Source organism: Entelurus aequoreus, linkage group LG04 (assembly GCF_033978785.1).
Source record: "Entelurus aequoreus isolate RoL-2023_Sb linkage group LG04, RoL_Eaeq_v1.1, whole genome shotgun sequence".
Lineage (NCBI taxonomy): Eukaryota > Metazoa > Chordata > Actinopteri > Syngnathiformes > Syngnathidae > Entelurus > Entelurus aequoreus.
Window position 1 is genome coordinate 18,643,242 of NC_084734.1, and position 24,318 is coordinate 18,667,559.

At 40.5% G+C, this 24,318-nt stretch overlaps 1 long non-coding RNA gene across 1 annotated transcript in view; it reads right to left on the minus strand.

The window, feature by feature from the left end:
- Positions 1-1,665: 1,665 nt before the first annotated feature.
- The window catches only part of LOC133648355 (uncharacterized), a 35,621-nt gene continuing 12,968 nt past the window's right edge, over positions 1,666-24,318 (minus strand). Inside the window, exon 3 of the long non-coding RNA XR_009825855.1 lies at positions 1,666-1,966. This is a non-coding gene — a long non-coding RNA (uncharacterized LOC133648355). The remainder of the gene's footprint in view (positions 1,967-24,318) is intronic.

Consider the following 24,318-nt stretch of genomic DNA (forward strand, 5'->3'; position numbering starts at 1 on the left):
TTTGCCGGGAAATTTAAAATTGCACTTTATAAGTTAACCCGGCCGTATTGGCATGTGTTGCAATGTTAAGATTTTATCATTGATATATAAACTATCAGACTGCGTGGTCGGTAGTAGTGGGTTTCAGTAGGCCTTTAACATAGCCATACAACCTCATACAGTATGTCGTCTTCCAGGCCCCTTTTTGACACACACACCCTCCTGCTACCTCCCACCTCCAAATAAATGCACCTGGGGATAGGTTGATTGGCAACACTAAAATTAGCCCAAGTGTGTGAATGTGAGTGTGAATGCTTGTCTGTCTATTGTGTTGGCCCTGCGATGAAGTGGCGACTTGTCCAGGGAGTACCCCGCCTTCTGTCCGAGTGCTGCTGGGATAGGCTCCAGCCGCCCGCGACCCCATGAGGGACAAACGGTACAAAATGGATAGATGGACACACACACACACATACAGTGTGATGCAATATCAAAGCACAAAAGCTCTACTTTGAAATCTCCCGTTCAAGAGGCTGAGAAGCAATATTATCATGCAGATACAGCAGATTTTTTTATATCAGTCTTAAAGATGAATGAACCATTTGTCATTTGTGTGATTTCCCTCTTTTGTTCTTTTGGGGTGACCCCCGATGCTGCCTTCCACACACTTGCAATGGATTTTAATTATAAAAGTCATCAATAACCAATGGCAGCTGCATGTCTTCTGTTATCTGTCTGCTGATAATCACATAATATGACACTTCTCCCTGGCCTTGAAAAAGGCTCCCATGGCCTATTCATATAGAGCCACTGTCCATTTTACCTTTCTGTACACATGGTGCTCATTAGTGAGTGTAAAACACCTTTATTTGCAGTACAGACTAAAAGGCACTCAAAATAGGCCAAAACACATTTAGGAATAGATAATAACAGACTACATTGGCTATAGGCACAATCTGTTTTTGTCAAAACTTTAGCTAAAAGGGATTTATTGTGATTACTTCTGCAGTAATGCACTCAGGACACTATTTCTTCCATGTGCTTAAGAGAAAACGCTGCACAATTGCGCAGATTTTGGTTTCGCTTCCTGTTGGGCGGAGTCCTTGCCCGTTTGTTTCGGCCTTGCGCTGTGGGGTCTGTGTCTGGCTTTATGCGGGGGCAGCGCAGCCCTCTTGTTTGATGTGGGTGCTGTGTCTCGGTTGTTTGTGTGGGTTTGGATTGGGGAGTGCAGTCTACTGGGGTAGGTGTTGATGTCTCTTGTTTGCGTGTTAGCATTTGGGCTGACTGGCGAGCTGGCGCTGGCTGGTCTCCATGGTCCTGCCTGTGTATGGACTAATTTCTTTATATATGTGTGTGTGGGTGTGTGTGTGTGTGTGTATATATGTAATTATTATTGTTATATATGTGTGTGTATCTGTATGTGTATGTATTGATGGATGTAAGTATGTATATGTGTATGTATGTATGCATGTGTGTTTGTGTATGTGTATATATAAGTATATATGCATGCGGCGCCGCTGCTGCCCACTGCTCCCCAAGGGGATGGGACAAATGCAGAGGACACATTTCACCACATCTAGTGTGTGTGTGACAATCATTGGTACTTTAATCTTAATCTTAATATATGTGTATGTATGTATACATAAGTCTAATAAATCTTTTTTTTGGGGGGGGGGGGGGGGGGGGGGCTCTCGGGGTCTGCTTGTCCTCAGGCTACTGCAGCCAGGCTGCATGTCTGGGGTGTCTGTGGCCTACCGTCCACCCCTTCCGGATGCCCATCTTGGTTGGGGCCTCCTGGGTCTGGTCACCGCGTCTATTGTGGCAGGTCGGTGCGCTGCAGAGTACTCTGCAGTGCTGCAAGTCGGCCAGCTGCTGGGGTAGTGACCTTGTGTGTCAGCGTGTCTGTGATGTCCTTTTTTTTTTTCTCTTCCCTCAAGGGGAGGATCTGCCAGGGCAGTTGCAGGATGTTCCATCTCCATCGTTGGGATCCCTGCAGGTGGGGTATGTATAATATATATATATATATATATATATATATATATATATATATATATATATATATATATATATATATATATATATATATATATATATATATATATATATATATATATGTATATATACATATTTCTATATATACATATATATACACATATATACACACACATATGTACAGTATATATGTGTGTATGTATATATATATATACCGTAATTTCCGGACTATAATCCATGCAAAATGTTGACCAAAGAACCACCATTACATGTTATGTAGACCACTAGGAAGTGTCTTAAATGTACAAAAAATAATCATAATATGACCCCTTCAAGTGCAAAGAGGACACTATGTGCCTTAGTGGAACAGTGGAGCTGTCCAAGGTGCTGAATCAAAAAAAGTTTAATTTATTTAGTCTGGTAATGATTTATAAAGCCCAAAAAAGAAAGGAAAAATCAATTGAAGGACTTTTCTTTAAATAATTTTCTTAAATTTATGTCAGAGAATTACTACAATTAACAGAAATTTTGCCTCCCTGAAAGCTTGAACCGATCAGAAAAAAACAACAATCCCTGGAAAAAATCCAAACATAATGATGAACAGTGATGGGACTTGTTAGGCGTCACTGTGGGAGTACAGAGAGAAATGTGAGCAGGTGTGGACCAACACTGGAAAAAAAACAACAGAGCCCTTTAGGCCGCAGCCCTCTGGAGTGCTCTGCTGTTTTTTATGAAACAGGCTGCATAGCCTCAGCTGGTTGCTGCTTCCTTAACGGAGAGCCCGGAAGCTCAGTTGAGGTTGAAGAGGTTCAACGTGGGTCAGTGCAGCTAAAGCACATCTGTACGGCTGCAAGGCTTAGTGAAAACTAAAGGAACAGCCTTTTTTTTAGCTTTTAAAGAAAAAAGAAACTACCTAAGGGTGGAAGGGGATTGCTTTTTGTTCACATTGTTATCATTTTAGCCATAGGATATTAGGATTCTTAGCAGCTTCATTAATGCTATCAGATGGGTGTAGGGGCACAGCACCACCTTAAGGAGTAGTACTAGTAACGCTTTTATTTGAAAGCCTGTGTTTAAAAAGACATGAGGAGGCAGTGGAAATAATGTCCCTTTTTTTTTTTTTTAAACTAAACATCTGCATCAAGTACTACTATAGCTCTTCTTGGTGTGTTTTGCCAAAAAGTTTGAGGATTGATTTTAATAATAATGATTTGGTGGCGATTTGTCCAGAATGTACCCTGCCTTTCGCACGAGTGCAGCTGGAATAGGCTCCGTTGAGACAGAGAGCCAGCAGCTGGTCTCCAGTGCAAACATGGCCGTTGCTTCCTGGAGACAGATCCAAAAGCACCAAAAACCAGCGCAGAAGTCACAAATGTGCCACCCCTTGTTGGGCAGTCTCCAAGAGCCCCAAACCAAAAGGCAAAAAACACATGAAAACAAGAGAAAAACATTAAGAACACAAAGGAGGAAACACAAGAGCACAGAGCTCCTGCAACCAGCAGCCACTACAGCGGCGCCATCTTGTGTAGTTATACATTATCCAGATGTCTTAGCGGTAAATTAGAACTAGAAGTGTAGGCCATAATACTAGAGGAGATACGAGCGAGTACGAGTATACTGCAGAGTTGTAAATAAGGAGTTCCTGTGTTGCTGAAAGCTGCTGTTTATGCGTTACAGAAACAAACAACAAACACAAGGCTGTATGGACACTCCCTGGGTGTGTGGAGGCGAATAACCACTCATAATAAGAATACTTTGCCTTTTGTGATAGCTTGAATTTTTTTTACCGAATAAATGCCCGACGCAAGACACGATCCTCTCTTTCACTTTTAGCCCCCCTATGTTTAGTCTCTACTTGGGGACGGCGTGGCGGAGTTGGGAAAGTGGACGTGCCAGCAACCTGAGGGTTCCTGGTTCGATCCCCAGCTTCTACCACCCCTGCTTCTGATGCGTCGTAGTTAGCCTTGAAGGTAGAAAAGCGCTACACAAGTATAACCCATTTACTTGCTAGCTTAGGTGACAGATAACAGAAAAGACTCAAAAAGACTCCACTTGAGTTCCATTTAAGAAACTTTAATTTGAACTAGGGATGTCTGATAATATCGGCCTGCCGATATTATCGGCCGATAAATGCTTTAAATGTATTATCGGAAATTATCGGTATCGTTTTGTTTTTTGGGGGTTTTTAAAAAAAATTAAATCAACATAAAAAACACAAGATACACTTACAATTAGTGCACCAACCCAAAAAACCTCCCTCCCCTATTTACACTCATTCACACTCATTCACACAAAAGGGTTGTTTCTTTCTGTTATTAATATTCTGGTTCCTACATTATATATCAATATATATCAATACAGTCTGCAAGGCATACAGTCCGTAAGCACACATGATTGTGCGTGCTGCTGGTCCACTAATAGTACTAACCTTTAACAGTTAATTTTACTCATTTTCATTATTACTAGCTTCTATGTAACTGTTTTTATATTGTTTTACTTTCTTTTTTATTCAAGAAAATGTTTTTAATGTATTTATCTTATTTTATTGTATTAATTTTTTTAAAAAGGACCTTATCTTCACCATACCAGGTTGTCCAAAATTGGCATAACAATGTGTTAATTCCACGACTGTATATATCGGTATCGGTTGATATCGGTATCGGTAATTAAGAGTTGGACAATGTCGGAATATCGGATATCGGCAAAAAAGCCATTATCGGACATCCCTAATTTGAACCACTGCAAAACTGATCCTACAGAAATAAAGCACATCAATTATAACCACATAAGATGCACAATTATTTATCTGTGTCAAACAAAATGCTTTTGAACAAATGGGTTAGCTTGATGCAAATTTACATTGAAAGTCCTATTAGCGATTTTACAAGGCAATTTCCAACATTTCAAAATGTGACAATTAATTAAACTATTATAAATAGACAACTAATATGTGATCACTTAAACAGCTAAGATATACAGTAATGAGCTTGAAATAATACAGGCCAAAACTTCCTTTTTTTTTTTACATTTTATAAAGCAAGGGGAGTGCATATAAGGGTTCTAAAATAACAGCCAATTTTTTTCAGTATTATTCCCTTTTCTTGGAGGTGTATCTTAACAAAGAATGTCGTTTGTTCCATAGTGTAAATGTCACAAATGATATTGTTCCAGTCCAGCAATTATTAGGGGGTTTTTTCAGGTCAAAACTTTCTAAGGCTCAACAAAAGGATGGTACAGGACAGACACATTCAACTTACTAAGGACAGTAGACAACTAAGAAACTTTGTTGGTCGTTGTGATCATCTACACCAGGGGTGTCCAAACTTTTTGACTGGGGGGCCGCATTGGGCATAAAATTTGTTTGCCTGGGACCGAAAGCCAACAGCATGCAAAGTAATATAGATGAGTACAACCATATATGAGTACACAATCAGAAATATCCATCCATTTATCTATTTTCTACCGCTCATCCCAAAGCACCTAAAATGCACCAAACATGGATAAGTGTGCAGAGAGTGTTTTGCATTTTTCCCATCATCCTTTGTAGTGGATTTAAACGGGTGTAATTTTGACTTTTTTCTTTAATGTTGATTGGACGTTTTTTATAATAACCACAAAGTTCAATGAGCAAGTTGGGTTATGTGTGACCAAGTTGATATATATTATTTACTTTTTTTTTTACTGCACCATGACTAGGGAAAGTTGTTTGGATTGGGTCATATAAGAAATGATGTGCAGTCTTGTCTTGTAAGTACAATTAATGGTTGAGTTACTTTTGTTGGCCACCAAATGACAAATATCCAGCGACCATCAGACTGTTAGCTATCTGTGTATGGTATGAATACACCACCCTAGCTAAATTGCTTTTTGAACTCTAAGTGGGCCAAATTGAAGACGCCGGCCATGTATTTTTAGTTTACACTGGCTCAACGATAATGTGAGTACATGTGAATGGCTACGGTCAGAATCCCAGTGGCTCTAAGTGCGTCACTAACGGAGAGAAAAGCAATAGAAGAGCCTTTTTCTGTGTCGCTAATGCATCTTTCTATGCAGTGCAACATTAATGGAATGTCCCCGTTAAAGCTATCATGCACTAAATGGGCAGCTTTGTTGTTGTTATCCACTAGACAAAGTAATTACGCAGATTGTGGAGCTCTCCACGCTTCTCTCACAGTGTCTTTATGCTCGCCTTTAGAATTGAGCTCTTCTCTTTCAACTGTACAATGCCTCATTTTAAAAGTAAAAAAAGCACTTCCTGCCAGACCTTCTAAAGCCCAACTCTCAAAAACACCCTCACAAGGGCCCATTCAACCTCGCCATACCACTTCACTTAGGCCCCAATATGGAAGTGTGCAAGAGGCGGAAATCCAAATGCCGACCCATTAGCATGGCTAATTACATTTCAGTACTAATCACACACACATTAAAGAGGGAGCTGGGGTTGGGGGGGCACAAGTCAAACTGATTATCTAAACAAGCACCTGGATTCCCTTTTCAGGAGCAGATGTGCTGAGGAGTTGGTGACAAAAAATGTCCAATGTTCCTGAAAAGCAGGGTAACAATAGAGTCGTTTAAACAGCTTCCATGAGCACCTGCAGCCAGCACACACATTGGCATGCTAGCATTGTAGTTAAATAAACAGTAAAAACATTTGAATCTACAGACAACTAGATTCAGCTTTTAAAAAAAAACATAATAGCACAATGCGTCCATTTCGCTCTCTATAAATGTGCTGATGGGAGTATGTGACCGATATAAGCTTGTATATGTCTCGCTCAGCGTGAGGCAGAGTGGGTCAGACGGTCTAAGCTCTTTATCCAAGTTCAGCGAGTGGCCCACCAAACAGGCACCCCTAAGTAAGTGAAAGGACTGGCGTCAGCAGCGTTAACTGAATCCCTGTGTCCACTGCAGTAAATTCGGTCAGCGTGGAAGAATACAATCGGGCTAAACTCAAGTCAAATCTGAAAACAGAGCTGCCTTTTGTCTTATTAGTGCAGGTATTTCAAACGTTTTCTACAGAGGGCCACTTTGATATTATTGTAAATTAAAGATATGCTAAATCCAATATTAATGTACATCCGTATAGAGCATGCTAAGCTATTTGGAAAAAAAACATTGTTATTTTAACTTTTGTGTTATCCAATCAATCCAATCCACTTTATTTATATGGCACATTTAAACAACAAAAATGTTTCCAAAGTGCTGCACAACAATATTAAAAACAATATTAAAAACAATAATCAAATATTATCCTTAGCTCCACCAATGACTGAATAAAATAAATAAATAAATAAATATAAAACAAATATAAAAACAATATAAAAATAAATATGATTAAAAACGATATAGCGAATACCACCACATTTTTCAGTAATAAGTAATCTAACGCGTTACTATTTCCAAACCAGTGATAAGTAGAGATGTCCGATAATATCGGTCGATAAATGCTTTAAAATGTAATCTCGGAAATTATCGGTATCGGTTTCAACCTCCCGATTTTCCCGGGAGACTCCCGAATTTCAGTGCCCCTCCCGAAAATCTCCCGGGGCATCCATTACAACATTATTGGGGGCGTGCCTTAAAGGCACTGCCTTCAGCGTCCTCTACAACCTGTCGTCACGTCCGCTTTTCCTCCATACAAACAGCGTGCCGGCCATGTCACATAATATATGCAGCTTTTACACACACTAGTGAATGCAAAGCATACTTGATCAATAGCCATACAGGTCACACTGAGGGTGTCAGTATAAACAACTTTAACACTGTTACAAATATGCGCCACACTGTGAACCCACACCAAACAAGAATGACAAACACATTTCCGGAGAACATCCACACCGTAACACAACATAAACACAACAGAACAAATACCCAGAACCCCTTGCAGCACTAACTCTTCAGGGACGCTACAATATACACCCCCTGCTACCACCCCCCCCCCCCCCAAGCTATATGCTCAAACTTACTGTAGCTGACTATAAAGAGCACACAACTTTATTCAAGCAAAAGTTTATACAGTTGGTATCATGCCCATGAATTAAGTTTTTTCTTCATGACGTCGTGAAAACCTGAAAATTTAAAGCGACTGTGAATGCCTCTTCTCTCAAATGTGGTACAAACACGTGAGGGATATTGATTCATTTTTCCTCATGTTTGGTGCTTATAAACAGGTTTTAGGAATAGATATGACTGATAAAATATAGTTACGAAGTCACTTTTGTATAACAAGGTACCATTGAACTGCTTTTCATGTCAGCTGAACTGACTATACAAATGCCCTTGGACTTTTACGTAGTACAGTAGGGAAATAAAATATGGGTTTTGAAATCAAATTAAAATAAAGACCATGAAAGCTAGGTACGTTTGTTGAAATGGAGACCTTATCTGGTCAGTTGACCCTTCAGATATCACCTCTATTTAAAAAGTGCTCTATAGAGTGCCAGAGGCCAAAATTTCTACCATCCAATCACACAATGAAAAAAACTACATGAAGGTGTCTGGGCAGGATAGATAAGAGCAAGTTAAAGTATGAGGGAGTGAGCTTGAATGTGGGTCACTTGCCGGGGTGTCCGAATGCTATCTGTGAGCACATTGTGCTACACGTCCATCAAACCGATTTGGTGCCCCCATCGGACAGACAGCATCAGAGATAGCAGGAAAGAGATTCAAAGGGGAAGTGTATCACTGCATCAGTGTGGCCTAGAGGTAATTTTTCCCTCATGCTCACTTCAGTGAACAGATCGATGGCCAAATGTAGTTTGAAAGACACTGACAGTGTGAAGTAGCAGTTAGGGACAAGACTTTTGCAGTTGAATGCTGAAAGATTTTGCCAAGAACGCCAAAGAGTGAACCAAGGATGTTGGAGACACATTCATGTAATTTTGCTTCATGTTTTTATGTTAAATGTCTACAGGTGGCATTATAGCAGTGTCTATAAAAAAAACAGGTGTAGGGAATCAGGAATGAGGCATCGGGTTGGAGATCATGCGTTGATTAAAGGGGCTGTTTGCAACATTTACACAGATGCCTAGAGGGCGCCAACTTTCCAATGTATTTTACGCAAAATATCCCCCTCTCTTGAAGGCCTACTGAAATGATTTTTTTTATTGAAACGGGAATAGCAGATCCATTCTATGTGTCATACTTGATCATTTCGCGATATTGCCATATTTTTGCTGAAAGGATTTAGTAGAGAAAATCGACGATAAAGTTCGCAACTTTTGCTCGCTGATAAAAAAAAGCCTTGACTGTACCGGAAGTAGCGTGACGTCACAGGAGGCAATATTACTCACAATTTTCCTTTGTTTACAATGAAGCGAGAGAGATTCGGACCGAGAAAGCGACGATAACCCCATTAATTTGAGCGAGGATGAAAGATTAGTAGATGAGGAACGTTACAGTGAAGGATTAGAGAGGCAGTGATGGACGTATCTTTTTTCGCTCTGACCGTAACTTAGGTACAAGCTGGCTCATTGGATTCCACACTCTCTCCTTTTTCTATTGTGGATCACGGATTTGTATTTTAAACCACCTCGGATACTACATCCTCTTGAAAATGAGAGTCGAGAACGCGAAATGAACATTTAAGTGACTTTTATCTCCACGACAATACATCGGTGACACACTTAGCTACTGAGCTAACGTGATAGCATTGTTCTCAAATGAAGATAGAAACAAAATAAATAAATCCCTGACTGGAAAGATAGACAGAAGATCAACAATACTATTAAACCATGTACATGTAACTACACGGTTAAAAATTCTCAGCCTGGTAAGGCTTAACAATGCTGTTGCTAACGACGCTAAGGCTAATTTAGCAACTTAGCAACCGGTGTTGTGCCTGAAACTTCACAGAACTATGACAAAAACATTAGCGCTCCACCTACGCCAGCCAGCCCTCATCTTCCCATCAACAGCCGTGCTCACCTGCATTCCAGCGCTCGACGGCGCGATGAAGGACTTCATCCGTGGGTTTGGCGGCAAGCATCGGCTAGGCGTAGTAAGTAGTCCTTGTTGTGTTGCTGTAAGTATTGTACTTAGCCGCTAATACACAGATCGATTCCACCTACAACGTTCTTCTTTGCAGCCTCCATTGTTCATTAAACAAATTGCAAAAGATTCACCAACACAGATGTCCAGAATACAAGAGGTTTCTGTATCGGGTTCGACGGGGTCCAACCACTTCCATGGATTCTGTGACGTCACGCGCATAAATCATATCCAAAGGAGTTTTTCAACCGGAAGTGTGGCGGGAATTTTAAAATTGCAACACATGCCAATACGGCCGGGTTAACTTATAAAGTGCAATTTTAAATTTCCCGCTAAACTCCTGGTTGAAAACGTCTATGTATGATGACGTATGCGAGTGACGTCACTAGTTAAACGGAAGTATTGGTACACCTTTGAATCCAATACAAAAAAGCTCTGTTTTCACCTCAAAACTCCACAGTATTCTGGACATCTGTGTTGGTGAATCTTTTGCAATTTGTTTAATGAACAATGAAGACTGCAAAGAAAAAAGTTGTAGGTGGGATCTGTGTATTAGCGGCTGGCTGTAGCAACACAACCAGGAGGACTTTGACTTGGATAGCAGACGCGCTAGCTGACGCTAGCCGACGCTAGCCGCCGACCGCACGGATGATCGGGTGAAGTCCTTCGTCCTTCCGTCGAACGCTGGAACGCAGGTGAGCACGGGTGTTGATGAGCAGATGAGGGCTGGCTGGCGTAGGTGGAGCGCTAATGTTTTTATCATAGCTCTGTGAGGTCCCGTCGCTAAGTTAGCTTCAATGGCGTCGTTAGCAACAGCATTGTTAATCTTCGCCAAGCTGGAAAGCATTAACCGTGTATTTACATGTCCAGGGTTTAATAGTATTGTTGATTTTCTGTCTATCCTTCCAGTCAGGGGTTTATTTATTTTGTTTATATCTGCATTTGAGCCCGATGCTATCACGTTAGCTCCGTAGCTAAAGTGTTTCGCAGATGTATTGTCATGGAGATAAAAGTCACTGTGAATGTCCATTTCGTGTTCTCGACTCTCATAGAATGGATCTGCTATCCCCGTTTAAATTTAAAAAATTCATTTCAGTAGGCCTTCTCAAAAGTAATGATGTAATTTCGTACTTACGTGACACATGCATGCACCTGTTTTAGCTAATAATAGCAATTTGGACAGTTAGCGTGAGCTGTCATTCAATGTATATTATATCATAACAACAACATGACTGCGAATTGTTCGTTGCTTCCCTTGGACTGCCTCTGTATGTGTGCATGCGCTCCCTCTGCGTATGTGTTGACGAGACCAGGTGAGTGACTGCCATTAAAAAACAATCATTTTATTCGGGCCGGAAGTGTGGCGTTACATAAACTTTGTAATTGTGAAAAATATAGACATTATCAAACAAAAGGGACGGCGTGGCGAAGTTGGTAGAGTGGATGTGCCAGCAATCGGAGTGTTGCTGGTTACTGGGGTTCAATTCCCACCTTCTACCTTCCTAGTCACGTCCGTTGTGTCCTTGGGCAAGACACTTCACCCTTTGCCTCTGATGGCTGCTGGTTAGCGCCTTGCATGGCAGCTCCCTCCATCAGTGTGTGAATGTGTGTGTGAATGGGTAAATGTGGAAATACTGTCAAAGCGCTTTGAGTACCTTGAAGGTAGAAAAGCGCTATACAAGTACAACCCATTTATCATTATAATTTATTTAAATGTGTTCTGTTAAACCACTAATGGTAACATAAGCTGGCCGGTTTTGATTGATTGATTGAGACTTTTATTAGTAGGTTGCACAGTGAAGTACATATTCCGTACAATTGACCACTAAATGGTAACACCCGAATAAGTTTTTCAACTTGTTTAAGTCGGGGTCCACTTAAATTGATTCATGATACAGATATATACTATCATATATACTATCATCATAATACAGTCATCACACAAGATAATCACATTGAATTATTTACATTATTTACAATCAGGGGTGTGGAGGGGGGGGGGGGTATGGACATCAAGTAGTGGACATAGAGAGAGAGAGAGAGAGAGAGAGAGAGAGAGAGAGAGAGAGAGAGAGAGAGAGAGAGATCAGAAGGCATAAGAAAAAGAAAAAGTATCTGCATTTGATTGTTTACATTTGATTATTAGCAATCCGTGGAGGGTGTTAGTTTAGGGTTGTAGCTGCCTGGAGGTGAACTTTTATTGCGGTTTTGAAGGAGGATAGAGATGCCCTTTCTTTTATACCTGTTGGGAGCGCATTCCACATTGATGTGGCATAGAAAGAGAATGAGTTAAGACCTTTGTTAGTTCGGAATCTGGGTTTAACGTGGTTAGTGGAGCACCCCCGGTGGTGTTCTTGTTATATTGTTTGCTTTAAAAATGTTTACTGTGAGCAAGTTGCAAACAGCCCCTTCAAGGGCTATAAATAACATTTGATTGATTGATTGATTTTTACCACTCGCTCGCCCACACACTTAATACTGTTTTGCTTTAGAACAGCTTCAGATTATTTGTTTAATTCTTGAATCTGTACAGTCATGTTTTTGGTAACTATCCCTATCATTAAATGGGAACCTTCCCAGACCGTGGATCATCATCTGGACAATTGTTTGTAAGAGCGTGTCACACATGTCGACCACACCCCGTGCTTCAGCGACTGCAGGAGAACAGGATTGTTGCTAGAGCAGAACTGAATGCTGCGTCACAGTGTTAGGAAAATAACTTTAAAAAGTTAATTAATTACAGTTACTCGTTACTTTCCCCAAAAAGTAATTGAATTACTAACGGAATTATTCTTTAATGTAATTAATTACTAGTAATTAATGCATTACTTCTTTTTTGACTTTCATACCTGGTGTATGCAGTTGTGAGATGTTTCATTAGAGAAGAGTGTGTGAGAGTATACCTTTAAAAGGCAGTACCTGTTGCCAAGTGAAGTGTGATGTCAGCGAGAGTGCGCTCATTGGCTGTTTTAGCTTAGCATTGGTAGTCTGCAGAATGAAAGGATATAGTTGATGACAGCCCCTGTGGAATGTTTTCACTGATAGTCAATGAAGCGATTGAAAGTGCGTCAATGGCTGTCTCTCTCCTTGTCTACAAACGGGCTATTTTAGGATTGTTATTGCTGACGATTGTCACTTTATTGAATGTTCATTATTCCCCCATAGTAGTAATAGCGGGTGTGTGTGTGCGTGTGCAGTGGCTGCCACTTGCACTAATAAAGAGCTACATCCTGAAGTGAACGTTCTGGAATTCAATGGCTGTCTTGCCAACATCAAAAGTAGTGTGCCACGTTACATCAAATGTATCGGTAACTCTGTTGTAACATACAAATTTTTTTTAATTAATTAGTTTACTTGTTACTAGTAAAACTAATTGCATTAATAACGCTGTTATTATGTAACACATTTCTGAACAGACACATCGAAACCTAACAGGAAAGAATCTGCTCCACGGTCAAACTGTCGGTGTTAAAAGAAGTTATACAGATAATATTATGACTCAACTCTCTAAAATGTATTAATGTTTTAATTTTTTAAATTCTTATCAGAAAATACACCTAGGGAACAGTCTAGGGATGAAAGTAAGTGCTACAGTATGAGCTACCGGCATACATTTCTTGCAGAAAAAGTATTCTTTTTTTGTTATGTATTCATGTTTTGGGCAAGGGTAAGTCACCTATAAATAATCAATTTATACACATTTTTTCAGTGAGGGTGCATCCAGTAAAACATCGCACCCAATAGTTAAATAAGTCTCAACGAAGCCACACTGCTCAACAATGTGCGCGTCAGATACAGCAAGGACAAAATCTATGTGATTGTTCACTCCGTTTATTGCTGCCTCTCATTGCTAAACAATAACAACAAGAATAGCAAATGTCAACATTCTCATCACATTTGGGGACGGTGTGGCGAAGTTGGGAGAGTGGCCGTGCCAGCAATCTGAAGGTTACTGGTTCAATCCCCACCTTCTCTCATCCTAGTCACGTCCGTTGTGTCCTTGAGCAAGACACTTCACCCTTGCTCCTGATGGGTCCTGGTTAGCGCCTTGCATGGCAGCTCTCGCCATCAATGTGTAAATGTGTGTGTGTATGGGTGAATGTGGAAATAGTGTCAAAGTGCTTTGAGTTCCTTAAAAAGGTAGAAAAGCGCTATACAAGTACAACCCATTTACCATATTACTGACTTACAATTCTGCAGGAAGTAATAATGGATTAGATTTATGTAGCGCTTTTCTAGACACTTACAGCGCTTCACAGAGAAGTGAGAACCCATCATTCATTCACATCTGGTGGTGGTAAGCTACATTCATAGCCACAGCTGCCCTGGGGTAGACTGACGGAAGCGTGGCTGGCAGTTTGCGCCTACGGCCCCTTCGACCACCACCTATCATTCATCATTCATTCATTCACCAGTGTGAGTGGCACTTGGGGCAAGGTTGAAGTGTTCTGCCCAAGGACACACCGGCAGCGATTTGGATGGTAAGAGGCAGGGAGCGAACCTGCAACCCTCATGTTTCTGGCACGGCTGCTCTACCCACTACGCCATGCCGCGTAGTGGGTCAATTTATAATCTGCCTTTAAAAACTGTATCATTGAGCTCTTTTTTAAAGGGGAACTGCAATCTTTTTGGAATTTTGCCTATCATTTACAATCATTATGAAAGGCATGATGACGGATGGATTTTTAAAAAACGTTTTGCATTCTAACTTCTAAATAAATGTAAATAAATGTCTGCCTCTATTTTGCCCATCAAATCCAATAAATAACCATTTATTACCATTCAAAAACCGCCAATATACCAATGATTTGAATATTAACCAAGTATTAGGGATATTGTTATCATAGGCGGTACACCTTGACAGCCATTTCCCGTTTCGTTGTGAGGATTACGGTCATTCTTCATCTAAATGGGAATAAATGAACATCCTAGCAGTCGGCATCCTAATGACCGCATACATTGCACATGTAAGTGATGTTTTATTATGTTTGTTGGCTTTCATGAAGTCTGCAGTGAGTAATAATCAGTGATGAGGGGAAAAAAAGCAAACGTTGTGATGCGTATTTCAAATTAATGCTCCGGGTATGCTTAAAATGATCAAAATACGGAAATATTAAATGTTATTATAAATATGGCAGTTATTACATTATATACAGGTAAAAGCCAGTAAATTAGAATATTTTGAAAAACTTGATTTATTTCAGTAATTGCATTCAAAAGGTGTAACTTGTACAATATATTTATTCATTGCACACAGACTGATGCATTCAAATGTTTATTTCATTTAATTTTGATGATTTGAAGTGGCAACAAATGAAAATCCAAAATTCCGTGTGTCACAAAATTAGACTATTACTTAAGGCTAATACAAAAAAGGGATTTTTAGAAATGTTGGCCAACTGAAAAGTATGAAAATGAAAAATATGAGCATGTACAATACTCAATACTTGGTTGGAGCTCCTTTTGCCTCAATTACTGCGTTAATGCGGCGTGGCATGGAATCGATGAGTTTCTGGCACTGCTCAGGTGTTATGAGACCCCAGGTTGCTCTGATAGTGGCCTTCAACTCTTCTGCGTTTTTGGGTCTGGCATTCTGCATCTTCCTTTTCACAATACCCCACAGATTTTCTATGGGGCTAAGGTCAGGGGAGTTGGCGGGCCAATTTAGAACAGAAATACCATGGTCCGTAAACCAGGCACGGGTAGATTTTGCGCTGTGTGCAGGCGCCAAGTCCTGTTGGAACTTGAAATCTCCATCTCCATAGAGCAGGTCAGCAGCAGGAAGCATGAAGTGCTCTAAAACTTGCTGGTAGACGGCTGCGTTGACCCTGGATCTCAGGAAACAGAGTGGACCGACACCAGCAGATGACATGGCACCCCAAACCATCACTGATGGTGGAAACTTTACACTAGACTTCAGGCAACGTGGATCCTGTGCCTCTCCTGTCTTCCTCCAGACTTTGGGACCTCGATTTCCAAAGGAAATGCAAAATTTGCTTTCGTCAGAAAACATGACTTTGGACCACTCAGCAGCAGTCCAGCTCTTTTTTTCCTTAGCCCAGGTGAGACGCTTTTCGCGCTGTTTCTTGGTCAACAGTGGCTTGACACGAGGTATGCGGCAGTTGAAACCCATGTCTTTCAAGCGTCTCTTGGTGGTGGATCTTGAAGCACTGACTCCAGCAGCTGTCCACTCCTTCTGAATCTCCCCCACATTTTTGAATGGGTTTTTTTTCACAATCTTGACCAGGGCGCGGTGATCCCTATCGCTTGTACACTTTTTCTGACCACAGTTTTTCCTTCCCTTTGCCTCTCCATTAATGTGTTTGGACACAGAGCTCTGAGAACAGCCAGCCTCTTCAGCAATAACCTTTTGTGTCTTTCCCTCCTTGTGCAATGTGTCGATGGTTGCCTTTTGGACGGCTGTCAAATCTGAAGTCTTCCCCATGTTTGTGTAGGCTTCAGAACTGGACTGAGAGACCATTTAAAGCCCTTTGCAGGTGTTTTGAGTTAATCAGCTGATTAGTTTGTGGCACCAGGTGTCTTCAAAATTTAACCCTTACACAATATTCTAATTTTGTGACACACGGAATTTTGGATTTTCATTTGTTGCCACTTCAAATCATCAAAATTAAATGAAATAAACATTTGAATGCATCAGTCTGTGTGCAATGAATAAATATAATGTACAAGTTACACCTTTTGAATGCAATTACTGAAATAAATCAAGTTTTTCAAAATATTCTAATTTACTGGCTTTTACCTGTATATACTTGCAGCATGTATATAAAACCTTAATGGAAGTGTTTGGATGTTTTTTAAGGGCTTTATAGGCAAAATAGAGCGGCTCCCATAGGCTCCATTGTAAGCGGACTTTTGATCACATTTATTTAATATTTAGAATGCATAACATACATCGTCAAGTCTCTCAGAATGATTGTGAACGATAGGCAAAAAATTCAAAAAAAAATGCAGTTCCCCTTTAAAGGACAAATAACAAAAATGAATACAATATTTGTATACAATATTCTCAAATAGTTTGGTGGGCACCCTGAGGGAATGCAGTGTGATGCCAGGGAGGCACCTGTGATCTTGGGGAACATGCTTTTTTTGCCGTACTAAAATATGACGATTTGTATGTAGCGCTTGGCTTCACTGTGACTACGGTGGGAGACGAGGAAAGATGTGTAGTTTTCTTTAAGGTTAATAAGGATACAATGGTATTTAGCGGTGTACTTATAACAATTGTATAGACAAACTATACTAATTGTAGTGGCGGTGGAGAGTTGGGTGGACACCACATATTTTCTGATTCCTAAAGCGGGCGTACTAAAAAAATAATTGAGAAGCACTACCCAAAGTGAGGGCAGCACGGTGGAACAGGGTTTAGAGAGTGTGCCTCACAATAAGAAGGTCCTGGGTTCGATCCCTTGGGTCAGAGTCTTTTTGTGTGGAGTTTGCATGTTCTCCCCGTGACTGCGTGGGTTCCCACACGGGTACTACGGCTTCTCCACAACTTTTTTGTGCATACTTAGTTATTTTTCCTCACTCCTTTTTGAGTGTGCGTAGAAGTCCTACTCCGGCATTGCCGATCGTAACATCATCCCTTCAATGGCTGCCAAGTTTAGGCTTAAAATCTGATAAAGCAGCATGAAATGCCAATGAGACACTTCACAATGGAATCAATCAAACATGCTGCTCAATCACGGAAGTGGAGCCACACGTAGCCAATGAGCCCTTTGAGAATCTGTGTTGGATGTCATGTGACTGCTTTTATAAAGATGAGCTTGCTGCTCTTTACGCGTCCTATCATAGCGCCACAGGTCCGAGGCTACAGGGCTTCTTAATTTTAATGACTTTCAAAGGCTTCAGTTTAACCACTCGGCTAAACACTCCCAGCGGAACAATCAAGGCCTAAAAGACGCATCACAGCTTTTTTGGTTGTCTGTTCCGCTGCCTCAGCTCGACGATGAATCGGTGGTGTTAGAAAAACCAAACAGGAAGCTGGCAAGGCTCAAGGTGACCGTCTGCTCGGGCCTTCTTTGGCTGCGGCCGAAGCGTCGCGTCGCCCCTGGCAACCGGATGGCAAACCTGGCTGCAGGCCAAACGGAGGATCAGCGCCAGTTCTACCAACAATCAGAAGCTTAAGAATTTGGCAAGTGAATGCTGTCTCCGTCCCCTGCCTCATTTTCTTGTTGTTGACTTTTTTCCTGCCAAGGAAGTTATGTTGTCATTTCTGATTGTATTGTTTGGTACCAGTATTACGCAAGTATTACTTACTAGTATGAAGCTCCGATCAATGATTAATTTACTCCTTTGCTACCCTATTATTGTATAAGGAGCCATACTACAGTTAAGTTAAGCAAGGGCCCCCTATGCTAACTATTACAAAACCTACAATTGTAGGGCTGTAGACAACAACAACATATACCCCATACTGCAATTGTTTATCATACTGCATCATGAAATGATCAAATTCTTCAAATCCAAACCTGGCAGTAGTACTGTATTAACAACATGTTTGTTTGTGTAAGCCAGTAGTTCTGAATTATTTTCTATCACAATACCACAATATTTGGTACAGACTTTTAGGGCCCTGACAAACACGTGTGTAAAATCTGAGCAAGATTGCTTAAAAAACATTGCCATCATCAAACAAAACGTTTTTGCAACGACACAGGGAGCACTTGGCAACTAACTGCCTGTAAGTCATTGACTATTTGTCTAAGGATTCTCAAACTTTGAGAATATCAGTATCTACATCTATGACTATCTGACAAAATGCAACGCTGACATTGCCAAGAAGGCACAGGACATTACATTTACCATCAAGAAGAAGAAGGTAAGAAACTTGACAAATATTCAAAATGACATCATCTCGACTAAAGGCAATAAAAGACATAACTCAAAGACTTGTTGCAGCTAAAGTCAACAACAACAACAACAACAACTCTACATTAGTAACATCCATCCATTTTTTACAGCTTGTCCCTTCAGGGTCGCGGGGGTGCTGGAGCCTATCATAAATTATGAAAAATCCTAAATATTCAGTAAAACATAATATTTATTGACAATTACAAGTAAGTTCTTATCATGTATTTTTTCCCCCCCAACACCTACCTTTCTCACACACATAGAAGTGAACTTAATGTAAACATGTAAAAGTTATGTTGTGAATGCATTATCAGTAAAACACATGGAGAAGGGGTAGGATTAAATATAAGCTTTGCTTCTTCCTACTCCTTTTCAGATATGGTGAAATATGCAAATGTAACCACATGAGGTTCCCTATTGTAACTTGTTAAAAACATGTCTGCAACCATAATAACAATATATGCTTCCAATGAACGTTCCCTCTAAGGTGCGCGCCTGCGCAATTGCGCACCGTTCACGCGTCCTCAGCGCACTGCAAATTAATGCTGCGCAGGAAATCAAAAATCCCATCTGAACTTTAAACAAAATAAACAAATGACAATTTATTCTGTATGATTTTGCAATGCAACTCTGTGAGTGAGAGGTGACAACAAGAGTGGCCCCAATGAATAAAACAATCTTTGTCAACACAGTTCAATTATCGTCTGTCGAGACACTTTACGGACAGGAATTCCATCAATCACTTTATTGAGCAAAACTGTTTGTAACCACACCAAAAACATGAGTAAAAAAAACTTGTATCTATAAAAACTGGTAATTTTCTGCCATACAAACCAGGCTTAAACCAACGTTGTCATCCGTCGTTTCAACATAGCCGCTCGCTCGCTCACCTGCACCAACACAGGCACTCATGGCACTTAGCCAGTGTTGCGTTTATGGCCACAAAAAAAGTCAGACAACCCCAACGCCACACAATGTGTAAATGCCAGGTTGTAATACTGACTCCACAATCAGATGTGTGCTTATTTTACTGCCATTTATTAAGAATGTTAATCTAAGGATATTATTCATGAAATATTGTCACTAGAGTTCATAAATGCTAATAAAAAGATGTATTTTACAGACAGAAAGTTACAGGAACTAAATGTAATCTCTGAAAGGGGTAACATTTCTTTTAAAGGCAGGACCCGCAGCCAGACACAATACTAGCACATAGGTCATGAAAAACATGTTTTTTTGTTATTGTCATTGTAAGGGGGCAAACTCACTTATATCAGAAAATGATTTTAATAAAACATTTAAATTGTTATTTAGTCAGGTTTGGGACAGGTGCACGTCTGATGTCGCTCACATGTGCTCCACTGAATGCTCAGGGAGTTTGTGCGTTTGCTCACACACATGAAAAATTAGAGGGAACATTGCTTCCAATGCATTTTTAGTACAAACCGTGGGGGCGCCACAAATGTCAATTTGACATGACTGTACCCAGCAGGCACAGGACATTAAAACAACGTTGAGAAGTTGTTGAATTTGGTCCTGACGTTGAGGAACTTAAACATAATGTTAAAACAACATGCTTTTTGACGACGTTTAGTCAATGTTGGGTTCTAACGTTGATTCGAACTTTGAATTTTGGTCATTTCACAACCAATATTCTACAACACAAATACGTTGAAACAACATGCTTTTTGACAACGTTTATTCAATGTCAGGTTGTGACGTTGATTTGACCTTTGAAATGTGGTAATCTCCCTACCAACAACATGGATGCAACGTTGGACATCAACGTTGTCTTAAAGGCCTACTGAAACCCACTACTACCGACCACGTAGTCTGATAGTTTATACATCAATGATGAAATCTTAACATTGCAACACATGCCAATACGGCCGGGTTAACTTATAAAGTGCAATTTGAAATTTCCAGCTAAACTTCCGGTTGGAAACGTCTATGTATGATGCGTATGCGCGTGACGTCACGACGGCAACGGAAGTATTCGTGCCCAATGTGTCACCATACAAACTGCCCTGTTTTCATCGAACAATTCCACAGTATTCTGGACATCTGTGTTGGTGAATCTTTTGCAATTTGTTTAATGAACAATGGAGATTGCAAAGAAGAAAGTTGTAGGCGGGATCGGTGTATTAGCGGCTGGCTGTAGCAACACAACAAGGAGTACTTACTTGGATAGCAGACGCCTAGCCGATGCTAGCCGCCAACCGCATCTGTAATCGGGTGAAATCCTTCGTCGCACCGTCGATCGGTGAGCACGGGTGTTGATGAGCAGATGAGGGCTGGCTGGCGTAGGTGGAGCGCTAATGTTTTTATCATAGCTCTGTGAGGTCCGGTTGCTAAGTTGCTAAGTTAGCTTCAGCGTTGTTAGCAACAGCATTGTTAAGCTTTGCCAGGCTGAGAATTATTAACTGTGTAGTTACATGTCCATGGTTTAATAGTATTGTTGATCTTCTGTCTATCCTTCCAGTCAGGGATGTATTTATTTTGTTTCTATCTGCATTTGAGCCAGATGCTATCACATTAGCTCAGTAGCTAGAGAGCTTCGCTGATGTATTGTCGTGGAGATAAAAGTCACTGTGAATTTCCATTTCGCGTTCTCGACTCTCATTTTCAAGAGGATATAGTATCCGAGGTGGTTTAAAATACAAATCCGTGATCCACAATAGAGAAAGGAGAGTGTGTGGAATCCAATGAGACCTTGTACCTAAGTTACGGTCAGAACGAAAAAAGATACACCCTGCACTGCCTCTCTAGTTCTTCACTCTAACGTTCCTCATCCACGAATCTTTCATCCTCGCTCAAATTAATGGGGTAATCGTCGCTTTCTCGGTCCGAATCTCTCTCGCTCCATTGTAAACAACGGGGAATTGTGAGGAATCGTACCTCCTGTGACGTCACGCTACTTTCGGTATAGGGAAGGCTTTTTTTTATCAGCGACCAAAAGTTGTGAACTTTATCGTCGTTGTTCTATACTAAATCCTTTCAGCAAAAATATGGCAATATCGCGAAATTATCAAGTATGACACATAGAATGGATCTGCTATCCCCGTTTAAATTTAAAAAAATCATTTCAGTAGGCCTTTAATTTACAAATACGACAATTTTACAACGTTGTTTCTAAGTCAGTTTTAAAGGACAAGTATGAATAATCAATGTTGTGTCAATGTCTTGTGCCTGCATGGTATGTTGTCGTAGAAATAGCTTATAGATATGCTCATGTCCGTGGCCCCTGCCTTTCCCCTCTACTCCACATCTGCCAGCACAGCAAACAGCACTTGCAGCGGATTATAAAAAAAAAATATCAGACAACGCTGCATAATTTCTTTTAACGTAGTCACTCTGCTTTGCACAACAAGCCTCCAAAGCACAGAACCCTATTTTGCTGATAGCTACAGTGGAGCCAAACCAACTTAATCTGCCTGACAGGCAGGCAGACGTTTTTTCAGAGCCGGCCGGCGGGAATCGAACGCCTATGCCACCCGCTGGGGAGAAATTGAAAATAGGAGAAACAGTGCATCTCTTTTCACATGAACAAAATACCAAATAAAAAACAAAACAGGCACATTCCTCAGCATATGGAGGAGTTCAGGCTGGGAGGTGTTCAAAGTGGCCTCGCCAATCTCCGCCATATGGTGTCACTAATTGCTGTGTTTCAGTGCAGAGAGGTACACCAAAAGAGACAGTTGAAGGGAGAAATAAAGGGTGGCCTGGGGACAGGGAGAAATCTCAAAACTGGGACAGAAAGTTGTGATTGTTTTATGTTGCATACCATGATCGCTGACAGCTTCTAAAAAAAAGCCTGGGGGGAGTACATAGCTCATTTGATGCTATTTGTTGAAATGTTCAACATTGGCTAGATTTTCAGAACTTCAGGATATGAGTACAGCATGTAAATGTTATCTGTCTTAATGGGTGTTAAATGACATACAAATGAGACATATGAATGTATGCTTTCCCCAGGAGGACATATTAACACATTAACCAGGAACAACACTGGTTCTATTTATATCTGTCAAATGAGCATTTAACCACCAAAAGCTAGCCTTGATGTTACGAAATTTGAGGGGCACATGTTAATGTTACTGCAGCATCTTTGATTTTTAACGACAAGTCTAACGTAATAAACAAGTTAGGTCATCAGTCAAAATGGCTGATGACCTAACGTCTTGATAAACGTTTGATTGATCTTACATGAGCACCTTGACCAAAGAGCATTATTAGTACACCTGTACGATCTCAGCAGATCCAAGTACAGATCTTGTGTTGGATATCATTGGATTAAACAGCATGGGTATTGGACATAACAACACAAATACACAGTAATCAAATCATGAGAAATAGTGGTAATTAAATATTTACAACACTTGGATACATGTTTCCTAAGGCTAATTGGGTAATTATGTAAGACATGTTTAGGAACAGGCCACACTCACTCAAGGAGGGCCTGAATTATTTACTATTTATTTCATTTGGCGACCTAAACGAGGCTCCCATGTGGATGAGGATGCTTGATAAACAAGGTGCCGCTTAAAAAAGAAAAATTAGTTAGTCTACACATATCCTGCTCAAAAAATGCAACGTCTAAACATCTTAATCAAAAGTATCACACCGGTCTTTGAACAAGAGAGAAAAAGCAAACATCTAAACTTAGAAGAGATCAATGTGTGATGCAGAGCTTGCACCCACACACCTCCAAACAGTCATGGCTGCTGATGCACTTGTCAGCTGTGACACACACACACACAACTCACAAGAGCCACTGAGAGAAGCCATATTGAAAACATCAGCCCCCAGCATCACCTGACTTTACTGTTAGCTTTGCTGACGTCATCGGCTCTCATTCAGATTTTGCCATGTTGGAACGCAAAAATGAAATCTATAAAGAAAGAGTGCTCATGTGAGCCAGTCTTACATTAAAAACACTGTACAGCCCTCACAGTTCCTTTTCTGCACTTTGTGGTTTTCTATGGACTTTCTACAAAATGTAATATAGGATAATTCAGGGGTGTCCAAAATGCGGCCTGGAGGCCATTTGAGGCACGCAGCTAAATTTTTATTGGCCCGGGACACATTCTGTAGACAAAATAAACACGTCCTAGATTAGAACATTACACCTACCCTAAGCAAAAAAATAGATCCGGCCCAAATACCCCCAAAAGTTGGACCTGACAACCAAAATGGCTGATGACCTGTTTGATTTAGTGTATATTATGGATAATCTTCATTCGTCTTGCCATGATGAACATGAGTACACATTTCTTTGAAGATATTGTAAGTTTTCGAGAGCTCTAAAACACTCACAAAGGTTTTATTTGGCGAAATAGTAATAATAACAGTAAAGAATATTAATATGAAGTACTGAAATATCTCATGGAGGTTAGATTAGATATTAAACTAATTTTCTTTGTTACATACAGTATAACACAAAACTAAGATGTGGATACCACAGATAGTTTAACATATATTGATTGTCCT